This window comes from Meriones unguiculatus, chromosome 19 (genome assembly GCF_030254825.1).
Source record: "Meriones unguiculatus strain TT.TT164.6M chromosome 19, Bangor_MerUng_6.1, whole genome shotgun sequence".
In the NCBI taxonomy this organism is placed as follows: Eukaryota; Metazoa; Chordata; class Mammalia; order Rodentia; family Muridae; genus Meriones; species Meriones unguiculatus.
The window spans coordinates 69,659,329-69,682,311 of record NC_083366.1 but is presented as its reverse complement, the minus strand read 5'-3'; the positions used below and the strand labels follow the sequence as shown (position 1 = coordinate 69,682,311).

Genomic DNA, 22,983 nt, shown 5'->3' with positions numbered 1-22,983 from the left:
TCCAATACACAGTGGACTCGACCCCCTGAAAGAAAACATTGTATGAAATCACAGCCATTGGCCTTGTTCCCATGAGCTCCTACTTCCTCTGTTTCACAGTTTTAAGATGTCCTAAGTAACAAGGTTTTCTTTTGACCATATGGAAGTAGAAATAATACGGCAGTCTGAAAGTTGCTGTGAGGACAGGGCAATCCTCTGAACTGTGGTAAAGAAAAGACTTGGTGTTCTAGACACTGACACACGTGGGACCACATTGCTGTGCCTACAGAACCATGGACCCGTGAGGTTTTCCTAGGGACTGTCACCCATGTGTTTGTTTGCTTGTGTTTTTTTAGTATGTGTTTTGTGGTGTGTGTGTATATGTCTGTGGTGCACACATATGTGGATATTTGTGTGCATGAATGTACATGAATGTGAAAGTCAGGACAGGCTCCAGTGTTGGTCCTTGATACAGGAACTCTCATTGGTCCATAATTATGCAAGTGAGCTAGGCTCGGTAGGTGGCTGGCAAGCTTCTATCTGTGTGCCTGCCTGCCTGTGCTTCCCATTGCACCAGAGCTGGGATGGCAGCTGGATTTGGGGGCTCAGATCCTCACACTTTCAAAACAGGTGCTTTGTCTACTGTTATCTGTCTATCGAGAATGTTCATGTAAGATCAATCCTCTTTCATGGCTTTAAGTGTGTTCCTTACCATGTCTAGCTGCAATTGAAGAGCTTGGATTTTGATGGTTCCAAAAGTTCATATGGACCATTTTAAGGGGAAAAAAAAGTATCAATACCAGTATTCCATGGAAATTGTTATTTCCCATTGAAGTTTTGCACTCAGAGATTGTACGCTTTCATTTTTTTTTAAATGTAAACCACTGCCCTTAACTTCAAGCAATTTGAAGAGGAATGACTGGTGGAGTCGTTCAGCTCAATTCTCCAGGTATCAGACACTTGGACCAATAAAACACAACAAAACAACATGCTGACCGCATCCAAGAACCATGTCTTCATTGGCACCATTAGGCGGGGCAAATGGTAACAAAACACTTCTACAAAATCAACTTGCAGAACAAATCTGGGTCCTTTGCAAAAGCAGTATGTCTCCTAACTACTGAGCCATCTTCCCAGTGTCAAAGAGCACACTTGTCAAAGCTCTAGGTCAACCAGAGACCCTCAAACAAACACACCACACAATTTTATATAAATACAAAATTATAAACATTGAAAATGTTTTCCAGTAAAAGAAATCTCAGCAGGTTATTGTCCCGGGTTTCTTCTTGAGAAAAACCTTGGGAGAAGTTTGTAGCAAGTATACAGGCACACACAAAGGGTGAGAGATACGCTGCAGCAATGAGACAAGATTGAGAGAATGAGCGATGTGAGCTTCAGGGATCCACTCTCCTGGGAGGGAGCTGCTCCTTTAAGGTGACCTGTGTCACACAGGCGTGAGAAGATGCGCTTTCCAGGCGTAAGCTTAGTCATCAGTTTTCATTCACTGTAACCATCACAATTTCAAAGGAATGAACTTGAAATGGATGCCCTCTAATTTCAGAGGGGAAGAACACGAATGGGGTTTTAACTGTATTTCCCACAATGAGCTATAGAAAACAATTTTTCAAGCTCATTTGTGCGATGGTGGAAAAATATTTGAACAAAAAGGAAATGAATTAGGGCTGGGGAGATGGTGGAGAGGCGAAGACCACACGCTGTTCTTGCAGAGTGCCCAGGTTCAGAGCGCCCACCTCGGTGGCTCACAAGCCATGCAACCATCCCCAAGAAATATGCGCACCCCCTCAAGTCCCAGGCCCGTGCACTCATGTGCACAGACCCCTCACACAAAACAAGCTAAAAAGGTAAAAACGGACCTAATCTTGTTATCGCTTTTTATAAAAATTATTCTCAGTAAATGTTTAACCCTCTTGCTTCATTTAAGTAAATACAGAGCTTAGAAAAACTAACTTGAGCTGTCAGGTAGCTCCGTAGGCTACATGCTTGCTACCAAGCCTGAGGACCTGATTTTGACCCTCAAGATCTGCATGGTTAAGAAAGAACAAACTTCTGAAAGCGGCCCTCTGAGGTCCACCCGTGTGCCATGGTATGGGCTGTGTACATACACACTCATACCAATAAATGTAAAAATCAAAGTGAACAAAAATCCCAACCTTCCTTTTACACAAGTATAGACTGAAAACAGTTGGCCTGACCACTTTTCAGTAAGAGGTAATCCTGGATGCTGACCCAGGCCCGCACACAGACTTCAGTTCCTGTTAGACCTATTGCAGGTGGCTTTGATCTCCAAATGTCGAGTAGGGTGCACAACACTTGACAGAGGCTCCTGCATTTGCCCTGTGCCAGGCAGATGTGAGCATTCCCGCAGAGGCATAACCAGAAACCAAGAGTTTTCCCAATTTACCTGAAGACTAGGGAAGGCCCAGTATGTGATCATTAACTTTCTACCATGGCCCTCTGGGAAGAGGTGGCTCTTGGAACTCAAATAAGGACAAAGTTTACACCAGAGCTGTGGAAACTTAATCCAGATCACCACCAAAAGCCGAGAATGTCCACAAATGGCAGGGAAGATGTGCAGAAACTCCAGAGTTGGTTAAGTTTGCGTAAGCTGATTTAGTAAGCGCTTCCGTGGCCTGTGGTGAGGGAAGGCATCTGACTCACTTCTGTGCCTTCACAGGGACTGGGCTTTTTATCTCTCTGTGCCCTTCAGGTGCTGGGTTCAGCTGTCCTACGTACCTCGTGCTGTCCTTGTCCTTGCTGGTTCCAAGTCCTAACAGCTGACCCTCTGCCAATGACCACAAGCTGGATTGTCAGCTGCCATGCCTGCCTTGACACTGGCAAGCCCTTACTGCACCTCAGGAAACTTCCTCATCTATTTGGTTTACTCAGAGGTGAGAGTTTTTTACAGCAAAGATTGTATAGGTTCATAGAGAGGCCGTAAATTACACATGTAAAAATCTTAAAATGTGCTTGATTGAAATAGTAGGCAAACAGAAGTTGTTTTTAAATTCCCTAAATGTATATACATATACCCAAAGATTAAGTTAGTAGTGTTATTTAACAGAACAACTTCAAACCAATACTTAGGGAGTCACATCTGGCAAGAATCAGTGGAAAATTTGCAATACCAGTAGTAAAATTAAAATACCGAAAACTTGTAAACAAGCACGTGTGTGTTTGAGTCACCTCCATGACGAAGGGCCGGATAGCTGCACACTTTTCAAATCATCGCTACTTATCGCAGAGGCTTCGAAGCAGCTGGGGATCACATGACCCAGCACAAAGCAGTGAAAATAGTTTGCTCATTATGAGTTTCTTTACAGTGATAGTTAATTCAAAACAAGAACTGCAAAAAAAGTGAAACTCAAGGACCCCCTTCCTGGGGAATTCAGGGCTATAAATGGAAGACAGCATTTTCCACAAAAGACCAAGAATTGTGTGATGTCATTAAAATGTGTTATTAAAAGGAAGGCAAATGTCCCAAGAAGACCCTGGAAGTCAGAATTAGAAATTCAGGTTGCAGCAACCCTGACGCTTAACTAGTTCCATAACTGCTTTTGCTGGGGGGCACAGAAAAAAGTCTTAATTTAATATTTTCACCCATTTCAGGGTCGGCTGTTCCCAGCAGGCATGAGAGCATTTGTCCCGTGACCTGCACTTCTCGGAGGGTGGGGAATCTGCGGGGTCTGGCTTCTGAGCCTCCACACTCCTCCCGGCACTGCATTTGAGTTCCAGCTACAAGACGATGGAGCATGGGATCAGCATGAGGAAATTTTCCAGCCTAGAGGAAAAAGTTCAATTGGTTCTGATTAAGGGAAGATGGAGTAGGGAGGAAAATCACACCAAAAAGAACTGTCACCCAGGGTGAAAAGATCTCGTCTGTGGGCACAGTCTACAGCACATGTTTATACAGCTATTTGGCACTAACACCCACCGTGAACTAAAGAGTGTACACTTCTTTATAAAGGAAGATTTCATTTATCTGTTTGCTCATTTGTTTGTTTACTTGTTTTTGTTTGTTTTGAGGCTGGGTTTTTAGTAGTCCATAATGACCTTAAATTTCTGAATGACAGGTCCCTATCTTCCTCCTGCTGCCATTACAACCCAGTTCTATCACCCCTGGACTACTCAACAGTGAGGGTGAAGCCTAGGCTTTCCTGCACTCTAGGGAAGCACCCGGCCAAGCTGGCCACATCTCCAGCCATCGGAAGTTTTAAAGTAGAAAGGGGCTCCTCAGGCAGTGGAGGCATCTGGTGATGTGCACAGTCCTGCACAACACAGAGGGTTGAGAAGCACCCTCTCCAGGGCCATTCTTACACCCTACAGTCACTTTGGAGGTGAGCACCCTCTGGGGAAGAAACTGCCTTTGGGTCCCTCCCCTCTATCCTTGTGCAACTTAAGCACCTAGTGAGTCTGCTCTGCTCCACCCACCAACTTAATTTCAGCTTTTGTGAAGGAACTGATTTTCAAATTAGCCAAGAGTCCCCTTCTTCACCATCTCTAGCTCCTGATTGTTCCAACTCTGCCGAGGAAAGCCAGCAAGAGCAACTATAGAAGCTGCTGCATTTACCTTTCACAATCTGGTTTTCTTATGTGTAAAATGAGGGAAGACAAAAGTATTGTAGATGCTAACTTAAACACAAAAGGTTTGTCCTGGGGCAGGAGTGGGGGAGTAAGTGCATCATTTTCACAAAATGATTGTCCTGTTGGCTGGATGTTCATCTAGTGTACCCAAAGCCTTACATAAACCCTGTGGTGATTCTCATGAATGACCACAACTCTTGGCAAATGGTGGCAAGAGGTCAAGGTCATCCTCAGCTGCATGGTGAATCCCAAGCCAGCATAGTATACAAACGAAAGTCTCAAAAATAAAAATAAACAAAACCCAGTTTACTTCCCTGGCCTACATTAAGATTATTAATCTTCATAATCTTAATGTAGAGTCTCCCTGCCAATAGACTATCTAATTTGCATCTAAATAACCATACAGCTATCACCACAACATTGAAATAGGTGTCAAAGACGCTCCTAGGAACAACCTCTGCCTGTAGATGACGCAGAAACCTGAAAAGTTTTTGTAAATATCCCCCTTCCCTCCTCTCTTCCCAACTGGAATTTCTGGTTCTGCTGCCCAAAAAGCCATTCTGGGTAGGCAGGAGGTTTAGAGAAACCAAAGGTTCAGAAGTATAGAAAAGGCAGAGTCTGAAAAGGACAAGACAGCATGGAGTTGGCAAGGGACAGGGACACAGGATGAGGTGACCTCCGCTAGCCCAAAAATATCTGTTCCCTGCTGTGTCTGGAGTTTCACTTTGCTCTGGCTGCAGTTATCACCAGAACACGCTTTTTCCCTCCAATAATAAGAAATCTTAAAAAAACAAAAAACAAAAATTCAACCAGCTCCGGGAGAGTTCAGACATTGCCAGGCCCTTTATGTGTCGACGTGAGTTGCTTCAGATTGGTTTCTTCCTCCCAGCACCCAGCCAGGACCAACCATCCTGAATTGACCAGAGTTGACCAGAGACTGCAAAGCTGGGAAAGAGGTGGGCATACTTACTGAGTCGTCACTGTAGGGGATGTAGGCTACTTTTCGTTGTGTCAATGGAGAAATCCAGAGGTCTTGAACAGCAGGGCACCCTGGTACAGGGCAGTACAGACGTCAGCTGCATCCTTCTGGAGCTATCCTGTCCTCAATAGAGAAAGTACGGGCATAGAATGACGAGACATTCTTGTGAGTGACCAGAGAGTCAGAGTGTGGACAGAGCCATGCCAGACAAAAGAGCAAAGCTCACTTACACAGAGGCTTAATGCTTTGGGGAACAAGTAATGCAGTTCTTTCATCGCAAGGAGAACAGCCCAGGAGCCCAGCACTTCCCCAAGCTGAGCTGAGCCAGTGTTACCACCTCTGCCTCTACATTGGTGCTCTTGACCTCCTCTACCTTCTTTGTTACCAGGATTCAAAGGAGCCACTGTGCTAAAAGCCCCCGAGTGAACATTTCAGGGGAAAACACCACATGCTGGGTTTTAAAAAGCTGAGTCATTAGGAGCTGCAGGTATGCTCTCCTGTCATAAATATCAGCTATGAAAATAATGGCTGAGGGTAGCTGTAGCTCAGATGGTAGAGTGCTTACTTCACAAGCAGACATGTGTACACACAGACACACACACACATACACACACACCAGGCTTCACAAATAGTGATCAGCCTACCACCTGAACTTGGTATTCTGAAGTCAAGACAGAAGGAGTGGAGGTAAAGATTTAAACACTTGCTCATTTCATCATCTCTGCTACTGGACTGCCATGACTGATGTCTGACTGTATTTTTTTTTAAGTCGTCATCTATGAGTCAGTTATCTGTGAGAAAGTGTTCTGATCCTGAAATTCCCTGTGCCTTGAATGTTCCTTTTTTTTTTTTTTTAACTTCCTTTTGTTCTAGCATGATCTACCACTCTACATATTTCTTCATAGAGTCGTGAGTCTCACCTCCTGTCAGTCTGTTGCCCTTACAGCCGTTCTCTGGACTGGACTGCCACAGCCTCTCTCTGCATCTCTCTCCCATCATCATTTCAGCCCTGAAAATTCCAGGCACAGCCGTCTTCCGGGACCTACATCAGGCTATGGAAATGTGACAGCTCACTCAATAGCTTGTAACTCCCCAGGTTCCAGCCGTCAGCTCCCATTCACAAATTCATATTTCATAGACAAACTTTAAATGAAAGCTGAGATTAGGCAAAGATTGTAGTTTGGTTCCAATTCTTGCTGAGACTTACCCTCCACGGAGGAACCTGACTAAACTGTAAACAATGAAGTAGTTCTAGTGTAACTTAAAAATTCAGGTCCTCAGGAAGGCAGCCCGACTGAGTGCAGGAGAGGATAATCTTGACCTTTAATAAGACATTCACGGACTTTCAATTTCAAACTCCTTCTGATACCATGGTGAAACCACAGCTCGCTTGGCCAAAGAAAGAAATATATCTGCCATTGTCATGTTCATGTAGATCATATCTATAAAATCCAGAATGCAGTGAGTGCCTGGTCAGGCAGCTGGGAGGACACTGTAAGTGAAAAGCCAACGCCCTTGTGACCTAATGGCTGTGTGGCCTCGGGTCACACAGCTCAGTGGAGTTCTGTGCTGTTAGCTGTGAAATGAGGGCAAAGCCAAGATAACCGACAGTCAAGTCTCAGTCTATGGTGAAAGCTTTCCTACAAAGCACTCGACAAACCTGAACAAACATTTCACCCCAGCTTCCTCCTCCAGTCTCCTTGGAAATGTCTGTCTTCTTGATAAACAAATGATATAAATGCTTACCAGCTTCTTTTTATCTAGAGTACATGTGTATGTCCGTGTGTGCATGTGTGAACACGTCTGTGTGTTCATATGTGGACCAGCTCGTGTGTGTGCAGGCGCATTTAAGTGAAGGCGAACCGCTCCTCTTCCTTTCCATCTTTGAGATGAGGCCGCTCCCTGCGCCTGAAGCGCACTGATATGGCTAGTGGCTGTGGCGAGTTGAATGAGAGGTCCCCTAGTGGGACAACATTTGAACAGCTGGTCTCTGCTTTCCGCTGCTGTTTGGGGGCTGAGGAGGCGCAGCCTTGCTGGAGAAAGTGGGCGGGTTCTGAGAGCGCCTATCCTCACCGCACTTCCGGCTCTCTCAGCTTCCTGCTCCTCCCACTGTGCCTGCCATTTTCTTCCATGCCTCCGTGAACGCTCCCTCGTCTGGAGTGGTAAACCAAAATGAACTCTTTTCTTTAACTTCTCATTGGTTATGATGTTTGATCACAGCAACAGAAAAGTAACTAATACACTAGCTGACTAAATAAGCCCCCAGGGTCCTGTGCCCCTAACACTGAGATTACAAGTCCACCATAGTAGCTGGCATTTTACACAGTTTCTGAGGACCTGCACTTAGGCACTTACATGACAAAAATTTACTACCTGAGCTCTCTTCTCGTCTTTGTTCAGAAAGAAGAGATTGTTCCATAGAGCAAGCTTCTAATTGTATTTAGAATGTTCTTATTACCAATATTTCCTTGAACTTGTTTTTCTTTTTCAAATGAAACTATTGGTTTGCCACTATAAAGATCTGCTGATATGCCTGAGTGAACAAGAAAGTGAAAGTCAGAAAACCTAATCCAGTCTGCACGTGGGTGAGGGCCCTGCTACCTGTTCTTCTCTGCCTCTTGATGACTGAACACTAAAACACAGGCTCTAGGGAAACTGCAAAGAAGACTAAGCTGCTCTCTTTCACAGGGAGGCACTAACGCCCTGGCATGAAGCTACAGCGCTGGGGAGAGTTGTTAAGGGTTGTGTGGCCTGGTAAAGTCCTTTAGTCGCCTGTTCATAAAACCAGACACTTAAATCAGACATCTTTCCCAGCTCTAATGCTCTGTACTGAGACAGAGAATTGATGACTTCTGCAGGTGAAGCTTAATTCTGATTTGTAGACAGTGTTTTCCATAGTTCCTCAAGGCCTTGATTGCTATATAGCCAAGGATAGCCTTGAACCTCTGACCCTCCTGTCTCCACCTTCTGAGGGCTAGGACTACAGTCATGATACCACTGTGCCCAGTTTACTAGGGAACCCAGAACTTTGTGCATACTAGGCATTCTACCAGTGAAGCTACATTCTCAGGCCTAAATTCTGGCTTGTTATTTCCATACAGTAACATTTGAATTTAACCCAAAGCACAAAAACTACATGGAAAGAAAGCTTGATTTACATGGGTGTTCAATGTAGCCTGACACTCCCGTATCAGTGTGGTTCCTCTGGACAACGCTGCAGAAAATCTGCAGGACGTGAGCTCAGCTCTTAACTCTGGTAAATAAATGAATCAATGTGCAGCCAAACTGAGCTCATCACCCTCTCCTCCCTGCCAAATTCCTATGGAAACAAACAAACAAAAAGGTCAGAAGAAAGGGAGAGTAGAAGATACTTTGAACCCACAGTATACTTTTCTTGACCAAGGCTGCCCAGTCCTGCTGGGCCGGCGCGGCCTCTGCCTGCCCTCCTGCCCAGCACAGCTATTTTTGGCTGATCAGTCAGTGCTTACTTTTGCAGATGAACAGAGCACATCTCCTGTTAGGCAGTTTTTGTTACAGAAGTTATTAAGCCCATCCAGCTGTTGTCTCAAGTGGACCTTTAGAGAATAGGGAGACAGGAAGTGCAGCACTGGCTGGAAGATAGAGCTAGCTCTGTGGGACCTTTCACAGCCTCACGACAAACACCTCCAAGAACAGCTCCTTAGCAGCACCCCTGAGTATGAGGCAGGCTCGTCTCTGCTGGCCACAATAAATCCTGGATAATTACTTTTCTCATTCTAATTGAATCTGTATTAAGCCCAAGTGTTTGGTTTTTGAGAACTCAAGTCTGGCAGACACTAGCTTGTGGTCAGGAATGCAAGACTCCTGGGGAAACATCTGGCCGCATCTGAACAAATGCCTGAATTCGTTTTATTTTCATGAAACTACCCTGAACATCCTTCCAAAGAAGGTGTGCGCTGCACACTCGTTATTTTAAAATGAAGAGAGAGCACAAATGACCTTTAATGGAACCTTGGCTAGAAAGAAGGCTTCATGGATGACTATGAATTAATCATCAAATTATTCCAATTTCATCCTATGATTTTAAAGTCTCACACACAGTTCAGGGTATTCTAATTGGACAAAGGTGGTTTGACACAGCCCTGTTTGGCTCATTCTCACACTGTAATTTGATGACTTCACTGTGTACACACTGTGTAAAGCACCAAATAACCTTTTAATACGTGACTCCTATACTGTGGTTACTAAGGAACCCAAGACCAAAGATTATTACAGTATTCTAGCCCTACGTGCACTAAGTGACTAACATTGTTGACCTCTTGCTAACACACAAACTTGGTGGACATATACGTGCTGATGTGTAAGTGTATGTGAACACACATGTATATGTGTGTACATATGAATGAGCTCACCATGCAAGTGTGAAGGACAGAGGTCAACAGTGGCTATCTTTCCTCTATCACTCTTCACCATACCTGTCTGAGAGAGAGTCTTCTATCTGAACCTGGGGCTGGCCATTTTTGCAGTTAGAACAACTGGCCAGCAAGCACTGGATGCTCCAGTGTCTAGCATCCAGTAATTGAGGTTATAGGTATATACCATCTGAGTACAAGAGGTATGAACTCATGTCTTCTTGCTTGTGCAACAGGCACGCTACCCAGTGAACCACATTCCCATTCCTCCACTCTCCAGCTTTCTTGCCTACACTCAGCAGTACATAACGGGAGAATCAGGAAATCAACACTCCAGGTAACATGGGAGGTCTGCAGTTCTACCCTCCGAAGCATTTCACATATAGAACACCTGTGGCTGTGAAGAAGAATTAATGGTCTATCTAAAGGCAAATTCCTTTTCAAAGTGAAATTCTTCTTGCACAGAAGCAAGAAGAGTGCTGCAGACCTCTAACCTGAATAAAACTAAACTCTGAATGGATGAGGGACCTCAACATAGGACATGATGCTCTAAAACTGCTAGAGGAAAAAGTATGGCTACTTCAACTTACAGATATGGGAAAGGAATTTCTTAATAGGACTTCAGTAGTCCAGGGAATTTGAGAAATGGAATCATGTGAAACTAAAATTAAAAAATCTTTGCAACAAAGGAATCCTTAGCTATTAGGGACATACAGCTAAAACTATTTTAGGATTCCATCTCACACCAGTCAAAATGCCCATTGCCAAAACTAAAAGTGACAGCATATGCTTGAATAGATATGATGATGGTGACATTCTGACACACTGTTGCTTAGAGTGTTAGTTCTGCTCTACAGGTAGCTAGTACAACTGCTGTAAAAATTAGTCTGAGTGTTTCTCAAAACAGAACAAAACAAAACCAAAATCTAGAACTACTGTATGAACTAACAATGAACCACTCCTGAGCACAATCCAACATTTATCTCCTCACACAGATGCTTGCATGCCCATGGTTGTTGTCACTGTGGTACATGTCTAATGCAGCGGTTCTCAACCTTCCTAATGATGCAACATTCCCCATGCTGTGGTGACCCCAGCCACACAATTATTTCATTGCTACTTCATAACTATCATTTCCTGCTGTTGTGAATCGTAATGTAATTATCTGATATGTAGGATATCTGCTATGGGACTTCTTTGAAAAGGTCGTTTGACACCCCCTCCCCAAAGGGATCATGAGACACAAGTTGAGAACCACTAGCCTAATGGATATTATCCAGCATGAAGAAAATGAAACCATAAAATTCGTAAGCAAAGTGATGAAACTTGAGGAAGTTATACTCAGTTAATGGGGTCACCCAGGCACGAAAAGGCATAAATTCTGTGTTCTTTCTCATGCACACATGCTATCTTCAAATCTTGTGCATGTGTGTTTACCCTGGAGTACATGTAAAAAAAGAAAACAGTAATGGGCCAGCAGATTATAGCACTCATTTAGGGCAAAGGAAAGTAGACCATATATGAGATGCAAATAAACAAAGAATATTGGGGTCATAAAGTTCAAGCAAGTAGTTGAGTGATGGTGATGGGGAAATGAGTACATTAATGGTTTATTAAAGGGAATTGTATGTTAAGAGGCTACATGAAAGCAGAGCCAGCAGAGGTAAGCTGTATGTAGGCTTCCACCCACATCACCCTACATCCAGAGGGAAACTGTGGGGGCCCCAACAGCTTGGAGCTCTCTCCACCTATTCCTGGTCTATCTGACCCAGCCAGCAGAGACAGCATAAATGAGCTGAACACAGACTCTGATCCCATTGTCCACCATTAAGAGGAGGCCTGTGGGGCTCCTGAACAACATCTAGCTTAGAGCCCTCTCAGCCTACTCCTGAACTGCCTGACCATCAGGGACCACCAGGCCTGCTAACACCAGAGACAACCAGATGGCTAGAGGTCAGTGTCAGAACACAAGCAACAAAACCCAGGGCCATATGACATCTTTGGAAACCCACTATCCTACCACAGCAGGCCCTGAGAATACTATCACACGTGAAGCACAAGAACACAATCTTAAATCTGAGGTTATGAAAATGATAGCAGTCTTAGAGGAGAAAAATAAACCCATCAAAGAAATATAGGAAAATACAATCAAACAGGACAAGGAAATGAATAAAACTATTTAAGACCTAAAAACAAAAATAGAAGAAATAAAGAAAACACAATCCGAGGCAATTCTGGAGATGGAAAACTTAGGGACGAGAACAGAAACTACAGACACAAGCATCACCAACAGAATATAAGAGATGGAAGAGAGAATCTCAGGTGTAGAAGGTATGAATGAAGAAATTGATACATATGTCAAAGAAAACGCTAAATCTTAAAAGTTCTTGATACAAAACATCAAAGAAATCTGGGACAGTATGAAAAGACCAAACCTACAAATAATAGGAATAGAAGAAGGAGAAGACTCCCAGTTCCAAGGACCAGAAAATATTTTGAACAAAATCTTAGACAAAACCTTTCCCAACCCAAGGGGGAAAAATGCCTATAAACATACAAGAAGCTTACAGAACACCAAATAGATTGGACCAGAGAAGAAAATCCTCCCATCACATTATAACCAAAACACTAAATGTACAGAACAAAGTAAGAATATTAAAAGCTGCAAGGGCAAAAGGCCAAGTCACATGTAAAAGCAGAACTTTCAGAATTATACCTGACTTGTCAACAAAAACTGTAAAAGTCAGAAGGGCCTGGACAGATATCTTATAGACACTAAGAGACCACAAATGTCAGCCCCAACTACTATACCCAGCTTTTCAATTTTTTTTAATTTCTTTCTTGTTCACTTTACATCCTGGCTGTAATCGCATTCTTCCTCCCCTCCCTTCCTCCCTACCCTATCCCCTATTCCTCAGAAAATGGGAGTCCCTTTCCCATCCACCCAGCTCATCAAGTCACAATGGGATTTGTTCTCTTTCTCTATAGCCTGGCAAGGCAGTACCACCAGGGGGAAGTGATCAAAAAGCTTGCAAGAGAATTCATGTCAAATACAGTCCCAGCTTCTCTTACTAGAGTACCCATAAGCCTATGCTTCCCATTGACTACATCTTTGTAGGGGGCCTAGGTCCTCAGCAAAACTTTTAATCACCTTAGATGGAGACAACAAGATATTTCATGACAAAAACAAATTTAAACAGTACTTAATCACAAATTCAGTAATACATACAGGAAGGAAAACTCCAACCCAAACAGGCTAACTACAACCAGGAAAACATAGGAAATAAATAAACCCATATCAGCAAAATCAAAAGAAAGAGCACACACACACACACACACACACACACACACACACACACACTACCACCATCAACATAAAAATAATAGGAATTAACAACCAATGGTTATTAATATCTCTCAACATTAATGGCCTCAACTCCCCACTAAAAAGATACAGGCTAACAGAATGAATGCAAAAACAGGACCAATCATTCTGCTACATACAAAAAACAATCCTCAGCAAAAAAGATACACATCACCATAGAGTAAAGGGCTGGAAAAGGTTTTGTAAAGCAAACAGACCCAAGAAACAAGCTGGAGTAGCCATTCTAGTATCTAATAAAATAGACTTTCAACCAAAATTAGTCAAAAGAGATGGGGAAAGACACTTCATACTCATCAAAGAAAAAATGCATCAAGATGATGTCTCATTTCTGAAATTTTATGCCCCAAATGCAAGGGCAGCCACATTTGGAAAAGAAACATTACTAAAGGTTAAATCACACATTGAACCCCATACATTAGTAATGGAGACTTCAGCACCCCACTTTCACTGATGGGCAGATCATTGAAGCAGAAACTAAATGGAAAAATAATAAAACTAACAGACATCATAAATCAAGTGGACCTAACAGACATCTACAGAACTTTTCACCCAAACACAAAAGAAGTTACCTTCTTCTCAGCACCTCACAGAACCTTCTCCAAAATAGACCATATAGTTGGTCACAAAGCAAGCCTCAACAGATAACAGAAGATTGAAATAATCCCTTGTATCCTATCAGACCACCATGGACTAAAGCTGGATCTCAACAACAGAAATAGCAAAAAGCCTACACACTCATGGAAACTGAATAACTCTCTACTCAATGACAATTGGGTCAGGGAAGAAAGAAATTAAAGAATTTCTAGAGTTCAATAAATATGAAAGCACAACATTCCCAAATTTATGGAACACAATGAAAGTAACACTAAGAGAAAAGTTCATACACTAAGAGCATTCATAAAGAAATTGGAGAGTGCTCATACTAACAATTTAAAAGCACACATAAAAGGTCTAGAACAAAAAGAAGCAAACACACCCAAGTGTAGTAGACAGGAGGAAATCCTCAAACGCAGGGATGAAATCAATGACTTAGAAACAAAGAGAACAATACAAAGAATCAATGAAACCAACAACTGGTTCTTTGAGAAAATTAACATGATAGACAAACTCCTAGCCAAACTAACTAAAAGGCAGAGAAAGACTATCCGTATTAAAAAGAAAAAATCAGAAATGAAAAGAACATAACAACAGACCCTGAGAAAATCCAAAGAATCATTACTTTTTACATGTTACTTATTACATATTACTTCAAAAGCCTGTATTCCACAAAACTGGAAAACCTAAAGGAAATGGACAATTTTCTCAGTATATTTCACTTACCAAAGCTATATCAAGACCAGGTAAATAGTTTAAACAGTCTTATACCCATAAGAAAATAAAAGCAATCATCAAAAGTCTCACAACCAAAATAAAGCCCAGAACCAGATGTTATTAGCATACAACTCTTAAAAAAAAAAGAAGAGCTAATATCAATACTCCTCAAATTATTCTACAAAATAGGAACAGAAAAGACATTGCCAAATTCATTCTGTGATGAAGTAGGCTTTATTCCAGGGATGCAGGGACGTTTCAACATATGAAAATCCATCAGTGTGATCCACCATATAAATAAACTAAAAGAAAAAATTATATGATCATCTCATTACATGCATAAAAAGAATTTGACAAAAATCAACATCACTTCATGATAAAAGTCTTGGAAAGATCAGAAATACAAAGCACATAACTAAACATAATAAAAGCAACATACGGCAAGCCTATAGCCAGCATCAAATTAAATGGAAACTCACAGCAATTCCACTGAAATCAGAAACAAGACAAGGCTGCCCATTCTTGCCATATCTCTTCAGTATAGTATTTGACGTTCTAGCTAGAGCAATAAGACAACTAAAAGAGATCAAGGGCATACAAATTGGGAAGGAAGAAGTCAAAGTATTACTATTTGCAGATGCTATGATAGTGTATGTAAGCAACCCCAAAAATTCCACCAGAGAACTCCTACAGCCCTCAGCAAAGTGCCTGGATGCAAAATTAACTCAAAAAGTTAGTAACTCTCCAGTATGCAAAAAACAAATGGGCTGAAAAAGAAATAAGGGAAATAAATACTCTTCACAGTAGCCACAAATAATATAAAGTATCTTGTTGTGAAAGAACAAGTTAGCTTTACAGGTCTCTTTATGAATTCTATACCCCATATTAAACTAAGTTCTCCCAGTACTTTTCCAGAAAGCAGGACGAAAGGAGAAGTGGGTGAATTGAGACAAGACCCACCCTGATGCAAAGGAATGCCAAAGGTCTCCACCCTGATGCCGAGGAATGTCCAGATCTGCAGTACAAGATAACGTTGCCTGGCAACTGGTCCAGACCATCACAGCTCCCCCACCCAGACAGGGGCAGGACTAGATGGACTTGGCACCCAAAATGAACCAATCATTTTAAAAGTCAACTACCCTATAGCTCTTCACCCAACCCTAAGCTGCCAAGACTGCAACCCCCAAGCTTCCCCGAGCTTTTTCCTTAAAAAACCCCCAGACTTCTGTCTCTCGGGGCTGTTCCTCGATGGTTTGGAGGGCAGCCACATCGAGTGATGGCTTGAATAAACCTCTTGTGGTTGCATCAATTCAGGTCTCCAAATTCCCTTCATCTATCTTCCCAGAAATTAGGCTAATGCTGGGCCTAACAGTTTTAATTCTAACCAAGCATGTGAAAGACATGTATGACAAGAACTTCAAGACTCTGAAGAAGGAAATTGAAGAAGATGCCAGAAGAAGGAAAGATATCCCATGTTCAGGGATTAGTAGGATCAACATAGGAAAATGGCCATCTTACCAAAAGCAATCTATAGAGTCTGTCTATGAAGTTCACATGGCTTCTCCGTCACTTCCAGCCATTGAATCAGGGTGGTAAACTGTAATTCACCACATTAACACCAAACTTCCATGTGGAAACAAAGCAAGCTAATGGTCTTACCCTAAGCCTTGTGGTTCTCCCTGGTCTCTGACCCTTCTCTTCCTGGCCAAAGACTCACATCCCCATCTGTTCCAAAGGTCTACTCTTCTCAGGCAGTCCCACATGGTGCTTCTGTTAGTGTTTTTTTTTTCACTTTGTTTTTATTTCTATTGAAAATCTTTGTTGTTCAAATAGGATGTTAATTTTTTACATTTATTTAAAAATAATAATAATTTGCATATTTGTCTGTAGTTATTCTGTGACTCTGCTCAGTAACAATGGCATATTCTTAAAGTTCTGTGATAGTGAAAATGGGACACTGAGGCCAGAGATGTAGCTTAGTTGGTAGCATGTTTTCTGAGAATGCAGGATGCCCGGGTTTGGTGGCACACACCTATAAGAGAGCTGGGGTGGTAGAGGCAGGATCAGACTTGCAAAGCCATCCTGTGCTTCATAATGAGTATGAAGCTAGGACAGATATGACGAAGGGAGGGAGACAGGGAGACAGGGAGACACAGAGGGAAGACAAAGAAGAAAAGGAAAGAGGGGAAAAACTTGACTAAAAGGTACTGCCTCATCAGGCCACAGGGGAAGAGAACAAACTCAGTCCTCCTTGGACTAAATGAGCTGGGGTAGGTGGGTAGGGGGCTCCCTCATTCTGAAAAACAGAGGAGGGGGTGGGGGAGGGACTGAGAGGAGAGGAGAAAGTGGTCTACAACCAGGATATAAAGTGAATAGATAGATAGATAGATAGATAGATAGATAGATAGATAGATAGATAGATAGATAGATAGATAATTTTAATAAAGGTAATACTAAATCAAAGGTAAAAGCTAATAGGCAAATGACTCAATTCACACTGACTATCTCTCCATAGACAAAGAAGGAGCTCATTTTGATTGAACCTGTAAACTCTACATGAAGCCTAGCTGCTTGCAAAGTAGACTTGACCACCCCTTGGACACATGCAAAGACTTTCAACTCTTATCACGGTCTGAGCTACAGAAGAAGGTGCCTTGGTCTGTTTCTAGCTTTATTGTCACTGACTTGAAAATGTACAGCCACTCTGTACCTTTTACCCACAAGGCAAAGAAACATGGTTCTGCTCCCTGACATGATGGTGACAGTAAGTTGTTAATATTATTTTGAAGACAGGGTCACATGCAGCCCAAGTTGCCCTCAATTTGATTTGTAGACAAAGGTGACCTTGAACTTCTTGTTCTCCTATCTCCACCCTTTGACTGCTGGGATCACAGGTGTGGATTACTACACCCACTTTCTGAGGCACTGCAGATGGAAGCCAGGGTTTCATGAATGCTAAGCAAGGGCTCTCCAAGCTGAGCCACATCCTTAGCCCTCCAATAGCATCAGTGATAATGACTGCAGAAATACTGCTCTGATTGAAGTTTTGACAATCAAACCAGTTGCCTACTAAAACTAGGGAAGTAGAAGGAAATCTTGTATAGACATCTTCTAATGATGGTGCCACAGAAAACATTGTTGAAAATACTAAAATAACAGTGAAGAATTCTGGGGCAGTCTGATACTTTGGTAGAGAGACAAAAGCAGCATCGTAGCCCTTGAAAATCCCAAAGGACAAGGCCGCCCTGTCCCTAAGGAACACAACACTACCCCAGGTGAGCATGGGCATAGGGAACTGTCTCAGACCTCATTCTCTCTTCTCCAGCCAGTGTCTCATCTTGGCCCAAGCAAAAGAATGCTGCCAGCCAGGAACGGAGGACAAAGTTTCTTGTGATCAGCTCTCATAATAGAGAAGAGGCCAGGAGACTGGAAAGAGGACTCAGATTGTAGTGTTCGCCCTGTAAGCCTGAGAACTTGAGGTTAATCGCCAGAACCACACAGAAATTCCATGTGACATGTGTTTATAATCCCAATCCTGGGGAGGTGGAGGCAGGCGAGTCCCTGTGCTCAACAGCCAGCTAGCCAGGCCCAGTGAGTTCTAAGCCACTGGAAGACCTTGTATCAAAAACAAGGACTGTGAGATTGCATGCCCACAAACAAACCCACACATAGATGTACTCACAAGAAAGAAAGAGCCTGAGACAGAGCAGGCCAGGCTTCTCTGTGGAGATAAGCTTACAGAGAAAGTACTCAGGAATCGGAAGAAGGCACCTCAAGCAACACCTCTGGGTCATTCTTGAGGGTGTAATCCTTCTCGGAAAGTCTGGTGGGTGAGAACCAGTTGTTACAAGAGTGATGGTGACCAAGAGACACTGAGGCAGCCTTCCTTGATGCCAGGAGCAGTAGCAGAGAGGCTCCTGCGGTGATGTGATGAAATGGAGCCGCAAGCACACCTGTGGCTGGGTGTGGAACAACAGCTTCTGGAAGTCACATTTGATTTCCTGTCAAAAGAGAGGGTTACCGGGCCAATGCTTTACAGCAGCTGAGGGGGAAAGGTTTTGCTATTGAGTAGTGCAGACCTTATCACAGAGATGTTTGGGTCTCCCTGCTGCCTTCACCCTCATAGGGAAGATAGGCCATCTTCATAAGCCCACTAGAGTCAGACGGGATCACAGGAAGTAAACCAATCTAACAACTCCATTGAAGAGTGTTTCATAGAAAGACAATTTCAGAAATGTGAGCAATGTTGAAGGTTCCTATGGCTCCTGGGCACGCTCCAGAATATCTGCTCACCGGTAAAAGCTGTCACCACTCTGAAGGCAGCAGGGACCATGGTGCTGTGGTCATCTTAGTTACGCTTCCTGTTGCTAACAGGATGCAACTTTAGCTGGGAAGGCATGACAGCAGGAATGTGAGGGAGCTGTCACTGCGCCTGCACTCAGGAAGCAACAAGAGGAAATACCACCCAGCAAGCATTCTCTTTCAGTCGGTCTGCAGAGCCCAGAGAATAGTGCCAACCGCAGTTATGGTTGGCCTTTACCCCTCAACACAATTTAGAAAATCTTTCACAGAAGCACCTAGAGATGTGTGTCCTGTGTGCTTCTAGATCCTGTCAAGTTGATGGTCAGTAATAACCATTACAGCTGGTAATCACTGAGAGAAAGCGGGAGCTGGGAGGACTGGCCTGTTAAGCCCTGTAGTTAGGAAACACTTCCAACACAAGATGGGAAATGGGGAAGGAAGGCACACTCTGAGCCTCTCTCCTTCAGCCTCTCTCTCTTGCCAATGCCTCACATTGGCCTGTTGGTGACTTTATTAATTAATCAGCTTCTCTGATGCAAATATATGTTGAAAGAGGATTTATTAGGCTGACATACATAGTTCAGTTTGGGTACTCCAACTAAGGATGCATTCTCTCTGGAGAGCCGAGAACCTGACAGCGTGGGAGAATGAAGCCCCCAGCTGGTGCTGAAGGTCTAGAGAATTCCTGGGGAACAGTATGTTGGAAACAAAAGGCTGTAAAGGCCAGTTTGTGTCTACACGAGACAGAGCATGTACACATAGGGCGTACACACAGCTGAGTCGGCACAGCCTGGCTGACACCTTATCTCAAGAGAATCCCTAAGAAACTTCTGCGGTGACCTGTTATGCATTTGGAAGAGGGAAACTATGTGTGGTTATGTGTAGGCCTTGAGGTTAGAGGCCTAACAATTTCTCTGAGCCCTTTGCTAACGTGTGTGTGTGTGTGTGTGTGTGTGTGTGTGTGTGTGTGTGTGTAGCTGTGTACCTACCTCTACATCACCTGTGCTCCCGACTGTGGAGGTGCCCATGCTATGGCTGCATCTCAGCCTGTGTGCTGGTAGAAAGCATGTCTTCTTTGCCTCCAACTCCACATCTCCCACATCAGGTTTCCTGTGACTTTTTCCTGACATCAGAGCATGAACCTCACACCAATAGTCTTCAATCCATGTCAGAAGGCCAAAGAAGCAGGGTATGATGTCAGTTAAGGGCACCTCTGACAGCAGCACCTACTGGCAAGAGGCAAAGACAAGCACGCAGAAAGCGAAGCTTTTCCCGGGGGCCGCCTCAATTCTGGGCCTCTGCTAGAAGGTGCTACCACGTTTAGGATGGTCTTCTGCGTCAGTTAACAGGATCTAAATAATGCCTCCACATGTTCTCAGAGCCTAGCTTGATCTAGATGATCTGGATGAGTCTGCCCATAGGCTGTAATCTGTCCAGCTTGCAGTCAGCCTTATATTACAGTAACACAGTGGGGTGCCTTGCTAAAGTCTGATCTGCTCCAAGGCAGAGAAAAGCCTGCTGGAGGAGACAGGAGGGTGTAATGTGGAAATAACTGTTTTCCTCCACAGTAAGTCGCTAAAACTGCTTTGTAACGGGCAAGACATTCGGAGAGCCACATATTTAAACCTATTTCAAGGAGACTTTGCCACCAAATGCCAAAAGATCTTGCTGGTTATTACAAATATTTAGTTAACCTTAAAAGAAGCATAAGTTTTTCCATTTTAAAGCTGAATAGTAAAGCACAAGCTTAGAAAGCCAGGGAGAGAGAGTGTGTGAAATTCTCTACATTAAATATATTCATGATGTATCTACTGATTTGTCATGCCATCCACTCATTTCTCTGAGATATTCCTGGAGAGTAACTCAACCTCATTTCTGAAACCAAGACACAGGTGTATTATTTTGAGAGAGGACTGCCAGTTTGGGAAACGGCTGCAGACATGAGTGCCAGGGTGCTGTGAACAGCCTGGAGGAGTGCTGAGGGTTTCTGGTGCACGTCCCTGTCCTCCTCCGCGCAGAGGTCTGTATCTGCCATCCATTGCTCTCACATCACAAACACCAGCAACCTCAGCATGCCCCCATGCTCAAGCGCACTGTTTTAAATTGAGTGTTTTCATTGCTTTTTGGCTTTAACTAATATGTAACAAAATTGGCTACAGACCATTTCCCCTCTCAACATAAGTCATAACTAGTAAATTATATATAATAAGAAGAATCTCACTGCAGATTATTTTTCCAAGTAAGATTTGGCTGAGTGTGGGTCTTCATGTAGGGAGACACTGACCCAAGCTCAGCACTCATACATGATGACTACTGGTCACAATGACTATTCCTTTAATAGTACTTTGAAGCAGGCTATGTACAGAGTTGCTATGGGAAGAACAATAGAGACTTTACATTCTTGATAGTTTCACTAACAATGTAACATCGAGGACTGAAGGAAAAATACCACTGTCACGTTAAATGTTAACTTTCGTCTTTTGACCTAAAACTGCATTTTTCTCTGTGCCTTCAGAGAAAGACATCTTGAAGAAGTAATTTAAACACACACCAGGTGTGGTCCATTTCCGTTACCCTCGCACCTGGGAGACACAGGCAGGAAGACTAGGAGTGCAAGGTTGCTTGTGCAACATAGCAAGATGGCGGCCAACATGGGCCACATCCGAGCATGCCCAACAGAAAAATGGCCAGACTCCAAAACCAAACAAAAACAAAGGTGTATCTCTTCACCTCTTGACCTGGAGCACAATGGGGCATGTCAAATGGTTTTCACGTCAAGAGAAGTCCAGTCAGCCACCATTTGTGCATGAAAGCTCTTCTTTCTGCATATTTCTGTGTGTGTGTGTGTGTGTGTGTGTGTGTGTGTGTCTGTGTGTCTATGTGTCTGTGTCTGTGTCTGTGTGGAGGAGAGAGACAGACAGACAGAGGTGGAGGCAGACAGGAAGATTCCAGGGGGAAAATAGAAACAAGCAGACATCATGGCTCACCAGGAGTCAATGCGCCTTGACAAAAGCAGCTTCTGAGAGCTGAGACCGTGTCATCCCCGCAGCGTGGTTGACGTGTGCCCACTCACATGTTCACCCAGACTGTCTCCTTTAAAGCGCACACGCACAGATACCTTGGTGTGTGAGGAAATACTTCTCATCAGATACTTTGAATTCCACATGGTTGAAACTGAACTCCCAGCCTCAACCTACTGCATCCCAATATTCCTCGTCTGGAATGGAGTTTGGGCTTACATCCCAGAAACCCTGTTTTTTTCCCTTTTTCTCACGCCCCAGAAGTGACAGAGCTTCAGCCTCTTCAAATGCACCTAGGTTCTGACCGATTCTCACCTCAGTACTGTCTTCTCCAAGGGCCACCAGTTGTCCTCTCTGAAAGTTGTCTGGGTCACCTCCTGGTTGGCACCCGTGAAGCTCTGCCCCCTCAGTGGTGTTATTTCGGATCCTGCAGGAGAGTGCTCCTCCTGGAATCAACCTGACTAATTTTTTCTTTACTCCAACCTTTCTGACCGCTCTGGAAACAAACCCAGAGTTTTCAGGACCCCACTGATCGGACCCTGTGGGTCTCTGTCCCGCAGCCCCCGTCATTGCTATTTCTGGAGCGTTGCTGACATAAGAAGCCTGCTGATAGCTGCTGCTGCGCCACAGAGGCCGAGCCCCATTCCCTGACCTTGAGAGCTGGGCAGAGCTCCACAGACACCTGCCCCGCCCTCTGTTAACTGTTTAACTCACACAGCAGCTGCACTGCTCATCCTGCAGACCATTTTCGCTGTTGCTTTTTTTTTTTCTGAAAATGTAATCACTTGTAACATCATAGCGTGTATTTGGCAATATTTGATTTTGTCTTACAATAAGCTATAACTTTTCCATGGGCAGGCATTGCGACCTACTTTTTTTTTTTTTTTAACACAGGCTCTCACTGCCTTGGAGCTCAACCAAGTGGACCAGGAGAGCTGGCTAGTGAATCTCGGGAATCAGCCTGTTCCCACCAGTTCTGGGGTTCCAGGCATGTGAGCACCATGATGGATCTGC

At 43.6% G+C, this 22,983-nt stretch overlaps 1 long non-coding RNA gene across 1 annotated transcript; it reads right to left on the bottom strand.

Annotated features, from left to right (window-relative positions):
• Window positions 1-971: 971 nt before the first annotated feature.
• On the bottom strand, window positions 972-22,613 carry LOC110549756 (uncharacterized). Its single transcript, XR_002476482.2, has 3 exons — window positions 22,285-22,613; window positions 5,552-5,678; window positions 972-3,778 (listed from the first exon to the last, which is right to left on the bottom strand). It is a non-coding gene; the product is annotated as an uncharacterized LOC110549756 (long non-coding RNA).
• Window positions 22,614-22,983: the final 370 nt, after the last annotated feature.